Genomic DNA, 13100 nt, shown 5'->3' with positions numbered 1-13100 from the left:
CTTAATCGCGTTACATTCGCTTCCATTTCGTGCGATCATTATTATATCGAACGACTTCCCCCCTTGATTGCTCTTCACCGTGAGAAATTCAATTGATCAGATTTGCGGGCTAACTACGTATGCGGTCGTTGTGGTATTACCTATGGTTACCGATTATCACCCTCCGCAAAGCGATATTCCATAATTTTTCATTTATATAATAACACGTTGAACAACATGGGGGTCACCGGCTTCACAATTTACACATGCTTGAATAATTAAAAGAAAACAATAGAAAATTAATTATTACTATTCTTGGTAATTAGAGCTTTATGTTCTAGAGTGTTAACACTAGAACTACCAAACCAGTCAAATTACTGGTTTAAAGTTTTATGTTTTAAATTATAAATTTTATCAAGGTATTTTTGTTAGGTGAAAAATCACGATTTTTGAAAATTTTAATTACTTGTAATTAATAAAATTTTCAGCATCTAGTGTATATTAAATTATGTTGCATCCTTTATCTATTTAATTTTCTACATTATTCTCAAATTAAATAAGCGTACATCAAAAGTCGGTAGTTCTAGTGTCAACAGGTGATAGTGAAATAAAATTGAAAACTAACTGCATAAATTACCAAAAAATGTTTGTAATACTTAGACTCGAAAGTCTGAAGCTTCAAGATGCTCGAGACTACGTGAAAACTCGCCAGACAAATTCGTATGCGTGTTACTCCAGCGAGGACAAAGATACCCTCTTTATAAACGTCAGCTTCGTGACGAGAATTGTGGTGTCGTCACGAAAGTGAACCTCTCACCGTTTCCCAAAGAAAGAGGATAAAGAAGCCGTTCGAGAATGAAAGTACATCGGCTACTTCGAAAATAATGAACTCGAAACTTTGTCGCTAATTAAATAATAATACGCGGAGGACAGCCTGTTCGTTTCGCGACACGCGATACCGGCTGACTTCAGACTTAACCCTCGTGGAAAGGGAACGTAAGATCGTTGCAATTATTCATCCAAATTAATCGGTACGGTCGAACGATTAAACCGTCAAGAAAGTGCAACTTCGAGTTTACGCTTTGAATCGCTAATTGAGACAGCTTACAAATTTCTTAGCTATCTATTTGCACGCCGTCCGTTCCTAACCTAACTTAACACGTTGCTCAGCATCGCGAACGATTTCCTAGTTTCGCAACGAGACATTCAATAACCGCAGATAGGAATCTCCCTAGCTTTGTATATTATTTCAAAAATGTCCGACTATGATTTATAGAAAGGAAACTTGATCGTTGATAAAATTGAAATTATCATAACGCAACGGTGAATGCGATTCGGCATTGATTTTAACCTGAAACGTTATTTCATTCATCCGAAGTGAAATTGGAGTAGGTCACTCGGTGTAATAATACTTTGCATAATTTAAGAGAACGTGACGTAATCCGTGATACGATACAAGAAAATTTGCCGGATTATTCCGTCATCCGATGCAAATGGCTTAAGAATTTTTGATACGTAAATTAGCGAGAAAAGTGTTATCGGGAAAAAGAGGGAATAATCTTAACGACTCTGATTTCTCACGAAAGAGCACGATTTATCACACATGCGCGACGAGTATGAATTTTTTATGCAGAATTTCACATTTTTAAGTATAAATTTTGCTTTTATTTTGGAAAGGTATCATTTTCACCAATTATTACCGTCCACGCTGTAGCGGGGACTGTTCGATTCCGAGATCGCCCGAACTTGGCCGATCGCGGCCGAGTGGAGACGCGTGGACGGTTGAGACAGGAAGAAAGGATGGCGTCGTTATAGGCGTTGTTTTAAGGAAAATAAAGAGTTTAAAAATTAAAAATGTATGATTTTATAACCCAATCCAAATCTACTTCATAAAAGGTAGACACTTACTGATATCGCAAAGTTTCGAGCGTCTAATCATCGCGAAGGGCATGGCTGTTGACGAATAGATAAGAATCGGGGAAGTAATCTTGCGATCGAGCCGGACTCACGCGAACTCGCACGATTAAGGACGACAATTGCAAGCGAGATCTCGAATCGCAACCGTGCGGATCGCGAATGGATTAAGCGGAAATGTAATTGACGAGTGTACCACAACGATGAATCAGTGCCCCGGACCTCACGTGCCGCATCAGACGAGCGTGATGCGTGTACCGTACACGAACGAACCTTTTGTCGCGACTTGTAGCGAGAGTCACACGTGACTCTCCAACAAGTCGCATAAATTCGCATCTTAGGATCTTCGAAACTTTCCAAAATTTAAGAGAAATCGAACGTCGACCGATTGCGAATGAAAAATACCACGATAACCAATTATTCCATGGCGAACGTTTAACTTAGAAGAAAAGAAATCGCGTTTCGTTGCATAAAATGCAAAGTAAGCTTACTTAAAGTTTCTCTCGTTCCGGAAACGAGCAGTTGGCGACCGGAGGGAAAGAAACCGGATGCAAACGAATGGACAAGTATATTTAATTAAACAATCAATCTTCAGGACTTCTCTGAATTTTTCCACGATTTATAAATAGGAAACATAAAATTACGATCCCTCGAATCCTTAATTAACGACGTATTATTTTTCTTACGTAACGAGTCATGGGTCGATTACAAAAAATAATTAAAACGTACTCTAAGGGTGCTATCTCCCGACCTCTCGATAATATTAATAATAACTTGAGAATATTTACAATGACAAGTCAGAAGTGAAAAACAAGATCGCATCAGTGAAGGGTTAAACATTGAGGTAGTTGGAATTTGATACAATAATAAAGCGAAGATAAACCGAAGTAAAAATACGGTACGGAGATAAAAAGAAGGCATACATAATTTTTTAACATTCGACCGTGCGTCGATAAGACGCTTTTTTACTTACAACGTTTAATATGGAAATGAAAGTGGAAATTCACTTGAGAATATTCACGGATGTGCGAGACTTAAAGTGTCACCGAAATAACGTGCTCGAAAGGAAAGAAGAGTAACATGGGTCAAGATTTTAAGATAAAAAACGGCTCTTCTCCTTGATCCTTTTCCCGAAGAAAACGGTTTAGAGTCGATCCGTTTCCACGAAGGAGACGCGCGACAATGGAAAATATGTCAGCAGGAAACGGCGATAATTATATCGCCACCGAACACCGTGGAAAAATTGATCTGTCCTCGAAAATAGGCCGACACCCATTGACGATGAATTCCCTGAAATATTCCAGACGCGTTTCGCCACCGAACGCGTATACACAATGATGCCTAAATGAACGTTGTGTTAGACACGTTCCGCACTGTCTCTATTTTTCAGTCGATAAACCGTGAATTTCAATGAGTCATCCCGAACGCGCAATCTTGATCCTTTCAATCGCAAGCGCGTTAATTAATTTATTTTCAATAAATCAATGAATCGATTCCTCTACAAAATATTAAGAAAGCATCGAACGTGATTCGTTTTCTCCAGCTTTCGTATCGAGCTTCCACGATCGGCGCCAATTACATAAATCAGAAATTACGAAACGAGCCGTGTCCAGTTTGTTTTCTCGCACGGTTTATAAATCGTCGACGCACGAAACACGATTAGAATTCGATCGACGATCGGTTCGATTTACACGCGGTTAATTAATGCTCCTCCAATAACACCGCGTCTCTGCTAATGGCAAATTAATGCTCGCATATTATATCGAGGAGCTTGTATTTAACAGCCCGGTATACCATCTTACAACCCGTCCCACGTACCCCGTTACGTGTGATTCAATTTAACCGTTTATTCGAGCGAAAAGTTGTCGGGACCGGGAAGAAATTCGATTAACTATAATAACGAAACGACGACGTCCAAGATGGAAATTTATTTGCATATTTTCGATAAACGAGAACGAATCTGTATCGGAGTTAGGAATACAGGGTATGAAATGAATATACACGCAGGAGGATCGAGGTCAAGTATAATAATACCGAAAAGAGCCATTGTTTCCCTGACAAAACAAGAATTTTCATCCGCCGACACCCTGTTTTCAATGTTTGATGCTTGACAAAAGCATCGCCCAGTTGCCTCTGTATATCGCAATTGCCACTTACCGTGCATTTGTTCGATCCCTGTGACGCTTCGCGTCTTTGACCCAGTGCATAGAGAGAGCGTGTATACAGAACCCTTTGTGACGCGGCATCGCACCGATAATTAGACTCCCAATCAAGTGTACGCGGTTGATAATTAGACTCGAAGTAAGCCTATTAGACGATGCGTTTGCAGTTCTACCCGCGTAGAAATTGCTTTCACGATGAAGGTATGCCATGCACATATCTCGTCGAGATATCGCGACAACTTGACAACAAGGACTGATGACTGGCATAATTTAACGTAAAGGATGGAGGCGTTTGATATCAACCGTATCCCTTTCATCCAATTCCCGCGATACAGGGGTTGTAACACCGTATTAATAACTTCCTAATTTCCAAAAGTTTGTCTTTGAAATAAATATGCTACAATGTGCGCCAAATACCTTCAACAAACAAGTAAATTTAATTAACATTTTTATCTTAATCCTGTTTGCAACAATACTTTTCTCGAGGTAAAATGTAGCTAATATCTGTAGATCCAATTAGGGAAGGAGGAAGATATTAGGTGAAAAATCGTGGTTGGAATTTGCAGAAGGAATCGATCGTGCAAATTGGAAACGAAGGTGGAATATGAAAAGCGAGCTATTCTGTTTGATCGGTAGGTAGTTTTATAGAGAGGAGTTCAAACTGACTGATAAAAGGAAATATAAAAGGTCCAGCGAAGCGATGGATAAATGCTCGGGGCGAGAAAAATTCCTTGCGCCCTCGTCTGTTCGAACTGGTCGTGCGAAAAATCGATCGATCCAGGCATCCTCGTAAATAACCAAATGAATCTCGAGACATCGATACTCCTTCCTTCCCGATAGAATATTCCTCTAGCAAATAAATCTGCATACAAAGTGGCCCGAGAAAATTTGTAAATAATTGTCGAATAAATTCGTATAACAAGAATGACGTTATTTTTAACCCTTCCATTTTTTTTCAAATTAAGAATTTTGGAAACTCGCAACATTTTCCACATAGCAAACACGTGATCAGTGACGAAATGTCCGACGCAAACTGGACCAGCGAATAACACAGAAGCCGGCTAAGATAGAAAAGCCGCGTGTTCCGTTCGGTTGGAAAAGGTTTCGCAGAGCCGCGTAGAAAATCTAATAAATCGCGTCGGATAAAATGCTCGAAAACAAAGCTAGCCTGTTGAGCTAGCCGCGAAATAAATGGTTTAGGGAAACCACAGAAAAATCCAGCTGACGATATCGAATCGTGCAATCGTTCGATTGATCAAAGTATTCGGTAATTCGATCAAACCGGGCTGGAAAGCAAGCTTCCCTAAAGTTCTTTAATTGAATAAAAAATTTCATATTATTCTCGATTGAACGGAGCGAAACGAGTTAAGAAGGTTTAAAAAGGTTCTAACAAAGCAACGATAAGACGACCGATAGAAAGTGAACGCGTCACCGGAAGTTGGAAAGAAAATCCTGGCAACCGTCCAAAGCTTCTTGAATAAGATATTTCCTACGATCGAAGTAATTCTTCAGCGAGCGTTTGAAATGAAAAAAGAGATATCCCGAGTTGGACAATAAACAAAGGGATCGTCAGAGTGTGGCGGATATTAAAGTCGAAAATGACGGGAGTCGGAATCGCGTGAACTCGGAAATTTTTCATGATTCCCGATGTGGAACGCGATAGGACACGAACCTGGTGTGCCCCGTTCTATTTTACCCTCGTCAACATTTTCTATACGTTCTTAATTTTTTTAATTTAAAAAATCTTGCAAAAATAATTAGAGGGTTAATGAAGATAGATAGTCGAGTCGCTTAGCGCAAGAAATATCTGGAACAGCTGCATTAGATAGGGGAACTTTCGTTTCGCAATTCTGCATTCACAATGGAAGGTCACAGAGAGGTCAACGAGATGCACCATAGAAGGAGATAATTCAGGATATCGGGAAGGCGAAGGTATTCTTCGAGGGTGGTAGAACAGTGCGACGTATCGCGGGGAAAATACACTGGCCAGTTAACGTTATGTTTCCCCTGGAAAGATTGTATCGATCGTAACTCTTCCGTTCGCATAGATCTCCATCAGCGAAATATCGTACGGTTCTCTCACGCGATCACCGGTACGCTCGAGATCGTCTACCAGTGTTCGAGTAATTCCGTGTAATTTCCTGTAATTCTGTTCTATTCGCTGACGTTATTGGAAAAAATTCGATTTTCGAAACGTTGGAAAGACATTCGTCTCGAAGAAGAAGAAACTTTCGACGACCTTTCATCGTCGTTCGCTTTTCCCCTCGGAGTGCGAGCTTCGAAGAGGCGCTCTTTCGACAAGCGTTTCTATTCGTGAACCGTGACGAATTCGATTCTTCTGAAAAGTTCACAGTCACGAGAGTTACATTTCCCTCTGACGGCGAAGTACTTTTTGTCGGATCGACAAATCGTTCGGCAACGAATAACGGATGCGGTTCGTTTCGCGGTTCTTAGAGCGGCAGATTGCGACGCGCGTTTTCCACCTCTGATTACGCAAAACTGAAGCATCGATTCGTTGAAAGTATCATTGTCGGACTGTACGTCAGAAGCAGATAGATCCGTCTTACCGAAAGCTAAGGTCGTCGAACCGTGAGTCCAATTAGTCGCTGCTTTTTCGCGTAATTAATGCAACGACGCTCCGTGTCGGGTCGAATTTGTGACGGGACAACGATTTCTGATAAAGACGCGGCACCCTTGTCACCTTAAAACGTCGCTACGCGTGGTAGCAGGTGATTTAAATAATTTTCTGCTTATTTCGTTAAACTACTTCCCTGGGTTACGGTTCGCAGAGGAAAAAATAGAGAACAGATAAGCCGATAACTTAGTTCGCCTTGGAAATTCGTTAACGAACAGTGGCACAGCTGGGTGAGAAGTTTCTAACTGGTCAAAGCTGAAACACACGTATCCTTTGTACGTTAATCCGCTGGCCGGTCCGCGAAACTCGGCGTAAATGAGATTGCGGCTCGACAAGCCGTTACGGAGCAGCCTGTCGAAAGCGAAGTATTCCGGAAAACTCGTACGCGGGTTACGCAGAAGGGAAACTCTGGCTGAATCGGATCCTGCCGCGTTAGCCGAACAAGCGAGGCTAATTAAGCGAATGGACGAGAAGGATTTGCCACGCGATGGAAAGCGTCACGGAGAGGGATTAACTCCGAAGTAGACTGGTATCGTCTCGCTGAGAGGCGATAATAATTATTAATGAACATTTTATAAGAAGAGCTACGAGAGTGAAGAGAACTCTGTTAAAAATATTTAAATTATCGCTGCTAATTTAAAAAAAAAATAACTCAAATTCATTTTTAATACCAATGTAACATCGTTGCAGTTGCATCGAATTGCGATTAATCGTAGGAGGAGGGAAAGGATCGAGAAAGTGTCGGGATAAACGGGGTTACGAGCGTGACGAATCCCGTGCAAGTTGTGATTCGATTCGCATGGAAGAAATGAGCGATCGAATCGGGCCGCGTAAAGCTACTGCAAGGATTTTATCGGGACGTTGTCGGTCTCTGGCTGGATATAACCTGTCTTACCGGTGCAAACGAGACTGCAGGAAGACAAAAATCACGACGAGAGAATCGAGCCGACGTTGCGGACTGTTTCTAAACAGGGAAAAGAGCAACGTTAAGTATTCAGAACGGGCCTTCGATTATTTATACCTGTTTCGTTGAAAAACAAGATCAAAATGCATAACAATGAAGACCGGGTATCGAGATTACGTGAAAGAAAAAGGATACCGCTGGAAGTGGGTCACTCAAGACGGCTTAACGGAGACGGCGTCTAGGATTCTCATTTTCGAAGGTACGCAAACGTCCTCGTTAAAGAAGAGATTAGACTTAGCGACGGCTTAGAGTGCCTCGCGTGTAATTGTTGAAATATTAAAACTTGCGATAGAATTATGAAAAATATTGAAAATAATTTGGACAGACCAATTAGCAAAACTAGGTCATTTACGGGAGAACGAATTCAATTCGGAGCTCACGCGACTTCGATCGACGAGCGCGCAGGTTTTTCCATTTAAATCGCAAACTCGCGTACAAATCACGGGGCTTGATTTCGAATTTCAACCTGACCGTGTTGCGGAAAATCGATATCCCGAGCTGCCGACGATGCTAATGCTATTTTCAAGCACGACACGAAAGCGTAATAATAACGAACGGTGCCTCGATATTATGCCAGTCGATCGGTGGGTAATCGAGAGAAAACTAACAGCGATGTCGAAGAAATCGAATGAACAAGATCGAGGAAAAATGATAGAATTCGAATTATTGGGTATCGAATTATCGATGATCGCGACATCGGTGTTACTCCAATTTTGTATCGTTGAAGGTATAACAAAGAAGTAGGCGGTGAAAGGGAAAATTATGTTCTAGCGTGACTGGAGACGGCCAGAAGAGAGATGCACGTGTTACATGAACGCGTTCGACTTTGCGATAACCCGAAGGAAGCAGACGACGAGAAGGAAGTGGGTTGGTAGGTAGGTAGGTACGTAGGTAGAGAATAGGGAGGCGGTGGCAGCGACGGGAGATAAAAAAGAAAAGTGGGCCGCAGCGCGTGGCGTTTCGCTATGAGGGAAAGGGTTGAATTTTCCCGCGAAGATAAGGGGGCGATGCTGAAAAATGTTTCAAACAAAGACTCAGTTTTGTGCGAGTGCCACGGCATTAAGCGTCGCGATTAATCGTCAGGTGAGAAAGGAAACGCGTCCGAGGGTGCAGAAGTAGCGCAACGGACACTTTTAACCCTGTAACCCAGTCGAAGCGTGCTACCTTACAAAAGCCATCGAGCAACCAGCACGAACCGACTGGACGACCGAGGAACCGACTCGACCCGGCCTTCCGACGACTAGAAAATCGAAGTAGAGCGTTATACCGGAGAGCGAGGCAACATCGCTTCCATCGATCCGCCTACCACAGCCTATTCCACCCTCCTCTCTCTCTCTCTTACCCTCTTTTTTTCCCCTTCCTTCTTTTAATCTCATCTTTTTGCTCGTACAACCCTTATACCCCGTTCCTCCTCCCGTTTCGTCTGTCTCCTTTTTCAACCCAACCCTTGCTGCCCCACGATCGACGTGTCCCTTTGTTTTCCCCTCTCTTTTCAGCCCGTTTCGCACACTCTTCATCGATGGCCCCTCTTCTGTTTCCAATCCGCTCACCATCCACAGTCTGCACCCGCAATAACGACGCACGCGTGCCACTCCATATCGGACGTTGCTCACACTTCGGCCCGTTCTCTTCTCCCCCTTATCACCCTTCTTCTTCTTCTGCGCTTTTTCCTACCCCGCAACCACGCACGTGCCATTTATTTCGATCCGGCTCGAAACTGCGGCCGGAACTGCGTAACCGGAAATCGAATTCGCAAACAGTTGTCCCCTTCGGTAATTGGATCTTTTTTAGACGAACCTACTCGACAGGGATGTCGATCAATTTTTTAATTCCCAAGCTCGACATTTTTTTAAAGAAATTAATAGCGATTCGATGAAAATCATAAATGTGAAAATTTCATGGGAAGTTAATAAGCGAGCCGATTGAAATTCATCGACGCGTAATGGCGATGAGCGAGGATGAAAAGCGAACCGCGAGTCAATATTATTTTAACTGAAAATCAACCGATGCGATTTACCTACGGTCTATCGTGTTTGCTTGGAAAAAATTTCGCAACGAGATGAATCTAAAATGGGGAACCGTGCGTTATCGACAGACGTGGATACTTTTTCGCGGGTAATCGGAGCTGAGAGAGTTACCTGTCCGCAACAATGCGTAACTCGTTTCGAAGTACGAACGAGTTCTACCGTTCGAAGGGAGTGACGGTGCGCGTTCCGTAAGAAAGTAACTCGATTCCTTCCCTCACCTTCCACGGGCTTTTTCTAAAATAAATAAGAATTAACGAGCTCTCGTTACGATCCGGTGATCTCCGAGAATTCGTGACGCGCTACTGTTCGGACGAAAGGAGGATTCAAAGAAAACTATCATCCCCGAGATACATCGTTCGAGGAAAGAAACGTCGTCGACGCGAATCGCTGGAATTTCGTTTCCACGGAAAACACCGGGGAAACAAGGTTGCGGGTCGTATCGGGAAGAATGGGGTAGTTTAGGGTAGAAATTCGAAGATCCTCCGATAAACCGAATCGCCCTGAGGACAGGCATTGTAAAAAGTCCACCGGTAAATCTCTCCTACAATTGGATTTTTGCGATCGGTTGAATTCAGAAAAACACAAGTCCCCCCGAAAAACTCGATACGACGCCGATGTAACAAAGCGTTCCTGTCTGTGCCAAAAGGAATAACTTGGACCAATTCTAACGAACGATCCACTTGTGCGATTAACGAGGATCGATTTAAAAGGATCCTTAATTAGACGCATATTTCAATCGAACGTTGCTTCGTCACGCGTGTAATGGTAATTAATTTCTCTTCGTACTTGCTTTGGCGAGAGGAATCTTTCAGTGAAAATTGCGAAGAATAATTTACCGAAACGGATCGAAGAATACCGTGTTCAAAATTTAAAATGGCACAATGGTACCTAATGGCCATTTTCATCGGTAAGGAGTTTCAGTGAAAATTGCGAAGAATAATTCAAGGAATATTGTATTCAATATTTAAAATGGCACAATGGTACCTAATGGCCATTTTCATCGGTAAGGAGTTTCAGTGAAAATTGCGAAGAATAATTCAAGGAATATTGTATTCAATATTTATAATGGCACAATAGTATCCGAAAACAAGCCTTTACCTAATGGCCATTTTCATCGGTAAAGAGGGAACACGATCGATTGTGACATTGTTTCGCGTGTCACTGTCGGTTCTGGATGTGCCGCCATTGAATATTGCGTCTGCTGACAAGCAATAGGGGGGCTTTCCAATGATTCTATGGGAATCAATCGCGAGCTGATAGTGGCGTAAATTGATTCCAAGATTATCTTGGAATCTGTCTCTGGAAATTGATTAAATAATTACCCGTTTGCAAAACGTCGCAACTAAATCCGTATCACAAAGGATGAGGGGTCCTCGAATTGAAAAGTCCTTAGAATTCGCATCGTTTCACGTTACATCATTCCGTTGCGTCAATTGAAACTTTGACGTCAGATATTGTTAAGAAAATCTCGAATTTTCGAGATGGAACTTCTGCTACATCCGCGGGAGTTCGTTATCCTGTATGGTCAACAAAGTGGAATGAAAAAAACGGTGATTCTTAGAAACCCGTGGTAACTTTGTTGCTACGTCAGGAAAGAAAAGAATTTCGAAAGTGTGGCAGCCGATGTTGAACCTTGAGAATCCCTCTTCGAGGATCCCTTCGACCGTTACCAGGGACAGCTGTCTGCGGGGCAATGCCGCAAACCAACGTAAACTTGCGGCCTGACGATGAAGAAGAAAGAGGGAAAAGAGGAAGGAACGAGGGAAGGTGAAAGAGAAGGAGAGAGACGCGCAGGTGTCACGATCGAGACGAGTCTCCGGTGCATGCTGTAGACAGAGTTGCACTTTGTGCGTTGCACTTCCCTTCTCTCTCTCCAACCGCTTTTTCATCTCTATCGTTCTCTTCCCTTGCCTCTTGTTCTAGCGTTTCTTCCTGCGCCACATGAAGCCCCGTTCACACGGTACCTCGACCTCTGCAGGCTTTCCTGAGGCAACTGCCACCGGATCAGAGATAAAAGGGACGCTTTTTGTTCGCCCTTGGATTATCTACTTCAATCATTTTCTTGTATAATTATAATCGATCAAAATTCCACGCTTTCGTTTTCCTGATTTCGATTCCTGTCTCGCAGAGGGAATCGAAGCGGAGCTGTAGCTCAATTTACTCGAGATACCAGAAGTTTATGGAGGAAAATAGGAAGCGTCCAATGATAGGACATTGAACGGTCTCTCAGGAATACTGAAAGAGTTGCCAGAACACGTGTTGGCGAAGCCCCAGAACATCTTCGAACTGAATCCTTAGGATCATCTGGTTCAATGCGCTTCTGGGATACGCTGAACGCGTGAAAAAAAATGGCTCCACCGTGTAACAAAGCGGCAATTACAATTCAGCTCGGCAGTGTTTGAATAGAATTGCGTTCGAGACATCTCGGAATTAATTGAATAATCGAGGAACACCGATATAGTAACGAAGTTAAAAAGAAATGTTCTTTAACGTCATAAATCGTGTTTTGCATCGTACTTGTAAACAGGATTTAGAGAGCTGAGCAAAGACTTTTTCTTCGCATCGATGTAATCTCATTGATGACGAAGCACCTGCTAGAGTGCCGTTACCAGTGTATCCGTATGCATTCGATAATTGTTCAGATTCTCGACCAGGTCACTGTACGCCATTCGAGATCCAACAAATTTCGTGGAAATAGATCATTCTCCGACATTACGTACCGTCGTTAAAATTTAGAAGGTGATTTCGAATGAATCGATTGATAGAAAAAATATCAGAAGAAATAATGTTAAATGAGAATTCTACTACTCTGCTTGTTAAGCGGATATCGACACGTATGCATGTACGATCGAAGAAGCTCGTTACATGTAACGCATACACGATGAGCTGGAAGAACGGATATATCGCCGCTTACGAAGCCATTACAAAGATCAAAATACAAAGCGTGTATTGTGAAAGGTTCTACGATAGAATAGATCGGCGAAACGCATGCTCGGTTAATTAAACCGATCCAATTAGTAACAGTGGTAACTAGTTTATACTAAAGCAATTAGTCGTTGATATCGCGTTATCGAAATTCGACGCATTCAAAGCGAATGAAAACCGCTGTTTGCGGGAAATAAGAGAGGCTAATCGGTATAGAAATCGAGTAACCAATCGTTTGCAATTATTAATTAAAGTTTGTCGTTTGATCGGAAATAGTTGAGGTACCAGAGAGGCGAAATACACGTCTGACGGAACTCTCCGTAACTTTCAACGAAACGTGGTTATCCAGCAATTTACGCGCAACTCGTTGACTAATTCACGATGAAACTTGTCAACGTGTTAGCCATCGATGCACTTTCGACGGATAATTAATGAAACTCCCAATGGATCGACGGTCTGTGCACGCGAATAGGGAAGGGACTGGCTGGTTCTTT

The 13100-nt window shown here is 42.5% G+C and overlaps 1 protein-coding gene across 6 annotated transcripts in view; it reads right to left on the bottom strand.

The window, feature by feature from the left end:
- The window catches only part of LOC114883184 (casein kinase I), a 43917-nt gene that overhangs the window by 8892 nt on the left and 21925 nt on the right, over positions 1 to 13100 (bottom strand). The gene's annotated exons all lie outside the window — the stretch shown is intronic.

This window comes from Osmia bicornis, chromosome 1 (assembly GCF_907164935.1).
Source record: "Osmia bicornis bicornis chromosome 1, iOsmBic2.1, whole genome shotgun sequence".
Classification (NCBI taxonomy): Eukaryota; Metazoa; Arthropoda; class Insecta; order Hymenoptera; family Megachilidae; genus Osmia; species Osmia bicornis.
The sequence above is the reverse complement of the archived record's forward strand: the minus strand, read 5'-3'. Positions and strand labels throughout refer to the sequence as shown.